Source organism: Gracilinanus agilis, chromosome 4 (genome assembly GCF_016433145.1).
Source record: "Gracilinanus agilis isolate LMUSP501 chromosome 4, AgileGrace, whole genome shotgun sequence".
In the NCBI taxonomy this organism is placed as follows: Eukaryota; Metazoa; Chordata; class Mammalia; order Didelphimorphia; family Didelphidae; genus Gracilinanus; species Gracilinanus agilis.
The window spans coordinates 301,561,647-301,567,053 of NC_058133.1; positions in this window are offsets into that span (position 1 = coordinate 301,561,647).

The window sequence follows — 5,407 nt, forward strand, 5'->3', positions numbered from 1 at the left end:
GTATAATATATATATATATATGTAACATATGTCATATTGCCTGTATTCTTGGGGCTGGGAAAAGTGTAGGAGGGGGAGAGAGGAGGAAGACAGGGGGAGAGAGAGAGAGAAAGCATGAATAGAAAAATATCAGAAAGCAAATATTAAAAACATAAATTGGGGTTCTCTATAAATTTTTTAAAAAAATAAGAAAATGAAGGATGAAATATATATAGTATTGTGCTATCCATTGAAAGTGATCAAAAAGAGACATGACATAATTCTTATTCTCTTGTGTAACATAAATCCATAGTGGACCCAATGAGAACAGTTGCATGATTTTCTTCACCATTGTTCAACACTTGTGTAAGAGTTTATGGAAGTGTTCGAAAGCTGATGCTAATCAGAATGCAAATCAACAAAATGATAAAGTTAGGAACTCAAGGGAAAAAGACAATATACAGTTGAACTGGTTCACCAAATGGTTAGAATGAGGAAAAGAAGAGAAAGTAGCTAGAGCTAGGGAGAGGGACTAGGAGAAAAAATAAGGGTTTGAACAATTAGTGTTCATGGTCTGATGAAGAGTAGGGTTTTATAAGGGAAGGTGGGAAGCCAATAGCTTATGATCAGATAAAAACTGGAGTTGGGTCCTGCTTAACTTCACTACATGCACAGAAGACATCTTTTATCCCACATTGCAAAATTCTGGTTCATATGCCCTTCCGTCTGTCTTCCATAGGATGATAGTTTCATTGTAATTTGTACCAGTCATGAATCCCACATGAATTCCACATGAATTTAGGATCAGTTTCAGGTCTTACCTCATTAACCTGATGGATTATCCAAAACAGTAACAGGTGGGGTACCCTCTCTTTACTTCGCTACTTTTAAGTAAATCACAAAGGAGATGTGATGGCAATTTCTCTGCTATTCAAACCTGGGAAAACTTTGATATGCAAGGCTTTTCAATAAAGGAAAACAAAATTCAGAATTCAAATAAAAGCATACTCACATACATTTCTTAGCTTATTTTATCCTTAATAATACATTGGCCAAGTCATACCCAAAAGGACTTGGGAAACAAGATAATACAAGAGAGATTAGTATCATAAAAACCTAGAAGAGTTTCTGTGAAAAGTAAGGGGCCAATACTGTAAAATGCTACAAAATTAATAAGTATAAATATGTAGCAAAATCCAGTGAATTTTCCAATTAAGAGACTATGAAGGCATCCTGCTTAAGATGGCAGCAGAGTAAAAAGCAGCTACTTAACCTCTCCTAACCAAAACATATAGGACTCCTCTAGAAGACATAAAAACAAATCCAGAGAAAAGAAGGGACCCCACAAGAGGGCCCAGCATTGGAGGTACGTGGAATCAGGGCATTTCCATGCTATAAAGGGGTGAAACAGAACTCACTAAAACACGAGCTGAGCAACACCCTCCCCCACCCCACCCCACCTACAGTGCCAAAGCCAACGCACAAGAGTTAGAGCAAGTTTGGGACATGCATTAAGTCCTTGGCAGCTACCTGGGGTCACCAGGGCCTGCTCTTGAGAGCAGCAAGGCTTAAGACCCCAAGAGACTAAAGAACTCTAGGACTTTGAACACAGACCCTGAGCGCAGGCACAAGTGCAAGCTCAGACCCAAGAGCAGACATGGATCCTGAGTGCAGGCAAGGACTTGGATCCTGAGCTCAGGTGCAGACCTTGAGTGGGACCCAGGGCAGAGGGGTACATGACTGTGGAAACAGGGCCCTGAGACTGTTACAGGAGCCTTGGGCAGAGGAACAAGCAAGGGGACCACCAGGAGGCTTGACCCTGAGAACAACTAGACCTGAGACCTGAGGAGCATAAAGAGTACAGACAGACATTGATTGTGAGGACAAACCTGTGAGAGTGCAGAGCTAACAATGGCAAGACAGAGGCAAGAACCTCAAAAGAGAAAGATCATCAAGAAAAATTCTGTAACACTCAACAACTTTTACACAGATAAAATCCAGACAACAGAGCAAACAGCAGAGGAGAAAAAACAAGTTATCATATCCAAACCTTCCCAAAATAATAAAAACTGGTCACAAGCTATTGAAGAGTTCAAACCTGAGATGATGAGAAAAATGGAAGAGATCTGGCAAGAAAATAACAGTTTAAAAGGCAGAATTTTGTTATTGGAAAGGGAGGCTCAGAAATCAAATGAACTGATAAGCAAATTCAACAACAGAAATGACTAGACTGAAAAGTAAAACCAGTCTCTAAAGGCTAGAATTGAGAAATTAGAAGCTAATGATCTCTCAAGACAGCAAGAACAAATAAAACAAAGACTGATAAAATAGAAGGAAACATGAAATATCTCAATAAGAAAGGGACAGACCAAGAAAACAGGTCTAGAAGAGACAATCTGAGAATCACTGTTCTTCCTGAAAAAGCAGAACTTAATAGAAATTTAGACTCCATACTAAAAGAAATTATTAGCAAAATTGTCCTGAAGTTGTACAAGAAGACAATATAGACATTGAAAGGGTCCATAAATCATCCTCTACACTAGACCCAGAAAAGACAAACCCCAGGAATATAATAGCCAAATTCAAGAGCTTCCAAGTAAAAGAAAAAATTTTACAAGAAGCGAGAAAGAGACAATTCAGATATCAAGGAGCACCAATCAGGATCATACAGGATCTGGCAGCCTCCACACTAAAAGACCTAAAGGCTTGGAATATGATATTTAGAAAGGTAAGAGAACTGGATCTACAACCAAGGATCACTTACCCATCAAAACTAACTATATACTTACAGGGGAAAGTTTGGGCATTCAACAAGATAGAAGACTTCCAAGTATTTGCACAGAAAAGACCAGGACTAAATGAAAAGTTTGATATCCAAAAACAAAAATCAAGAGAAACATGAAAAGGTAAATAAGAAGCAGAGGGGAAAGAAAGAAAACTCATATTTTTTTTTAAATTTCCCTCTTTAAGGGCTTCAATATGATCTAATTATTGGTATCCCTATGTGGAGAGACATTATGTTTCATTCTCTGTAAGGGACTCTATTCACTATTATGGTATTCAGTATTATAGTAATTAGAAGAATTATTCATAGGAAGAGGTTGGAATACTAAATGGTCTTAGATGATATGGGGGTGGGAAAGAGGGGAGTGAATAGTAGAGGACACCAAGAGAAACTTGAATGAATAAGAAAAATAGGACATTCTATTATACACAAAGAGGGCAAGGGAAGGGGAAGGGATTAATATAATTATAAGAAGGAGAGGAAGAGAGCATTAAGAGGTAATATTTATACCTTACTCTCAGTGTAATTAACCCTCAGAGGGAAGAGTAACTTTATCCATTGGGATATAAAACTCTAGCTAACCCTTCTGAGAAAGTCAGAAGAGATAAACCAAGGGGAGCAGGAGAGTGGGGAGGTCAAAAAAAGGAAGAGGAGAAGAAGGGGAAGGGAATTCATTAGGCCTTAAAAATAAAAAGAGGGAAATAATAACGGAGGGGATAGAAAGGGAAGAAAATCAAGGGAGGGGACAAGGTTTACTGGCACAAAGCAAATGACTTGTTTAAAAGAAAATAGTGTAAGAAGAAGGGGTAGAACTAGGAGAGGATACCAAAATGTTGGCAAATACACAACTGATAATTATAACTCTAAAAGTGTATGGAATGAACTCGCCCATAAAAAAGAAACAAATAGCAGAATGCATTATAAAACCAAAATCCTAACATATGTTGTCTACAAGAAACACATATGAGGTGGGTGGACATACACAGGTTTAAGGTAAAGGGCTAAGGTAAAATCTTTTGGGCCTCAAATGAGAAAAAGAAGGCAGGAGTGGCAATTATGATTTCTGACAAAGCCAAAGTAAAAATAGATATGATTTAAAAAGACAGGGAAGGTCATTACATCCTGATTAAAGGCAGTATAGACAATGAGGAAATAACATTGCTCAATACATATGTACCAAATGCCATAGAAAGCAGATTTGTAAAGGAGAAACTGGGAGATCACAAGAAGGAAATAGATAGTGAAACCATAATAGTGGGAGATCTAAATATTTCTCTTTCAAATCCAGATAAATCAAACCAAAAAATAAATAAGAAAGAGGTAAGAGAGATGAATGAAGTCCTAGAAAAATTAGATTTAATAGATATGTGGAGAAAAATAAATAGGAACAAAAAGGAATACACCTTCTTTTCATCTGTACATGGTATATTCACAAAGATTGACCATGTAATAGGGCATAGAAATATTGCAAACAAATCCAAAAGAGCAGAAATAATAAATGTTATCTTCTCATATCATAATGCAATAAAAATAATAATTATTAAGGGCACCTGGATAGGCAAATGAAAAACTAATTAGAAATTAAATATGATTCTCCAAAACCAGCTAGTCAAAGAAAAAATCATAGAAACAATCAACAATTTCATTGAAGAGAATGACAACAATGAGACCTCCAACCAAACTCTGTAGGATGCAGCCAATGCAGTACTCAGGGGGAAATTTATGTCCTTGAGTGCATATATTAACAAATTAGGGAGGGTAGAGATTAATGAATTGGGTATGCAACTTAAAAAATTAGAAAGTGAGCAAGTTAAAAATCCCCAAATAGAAACTAAATTAGAAATACTAAAAATCAAGGGAGATATTAATAAAATCAAAAGTAAAAGAACTATTGAATTAATACATAAGACCAGAAGCTGGTATTTTGAAAAAACAGATAAAATAGACAAAGTACTGGTCAATCAAATAAAAAAAGGAAAGAAGAAAACCTAATTGACAGTATCAAAGATGAAAAGGGAGACCTCACCTCTACTGAAGGGGAAATTAAGGCAATCATTAAAAACTATTTTTCCCAATTATATGGCAATAAATATAACAATTTAGGAGATATGGATGAATATTTACAAAAATATAAACTGCCTAGATTAACAGCAGAAGAAATAGAATACCTAAATAATCCCATATCCGAAAAAGAAATTGAACAAGCCATCAAAGAACTCCCTAAGAAAAAATCACCAGAGCCTGATGGATTCACAACATATCACAGAAGCAAGAGGTAGAAAGAGAAACATCATTTAAAAATCACCCTAGACAATATAAAATACTTCTGAATCTATCTACCAAAACAAACACAGCAATTATATGAAAACAACTACAAAACACTTTCCAATCAATTAAAACTAGATCTAAATAATTGGAAAAATATTGATTGTTCATGGGTAGGACGAGCTAACATGATAAAAATGACCATTCTACCCAAGTTAATTTACCTATTTAGTACCAAACCTATCAAACTACTAAAAATTTTTTTACTGAATTAGGAAAAACTATAACAAAGTTCATCTGGAATAACAAAAGATCAAGAATATCAAGGGAAATAATGAAAAAAAATGTGAAGGAAGGGGCCCTAGCTGTACCAGATAT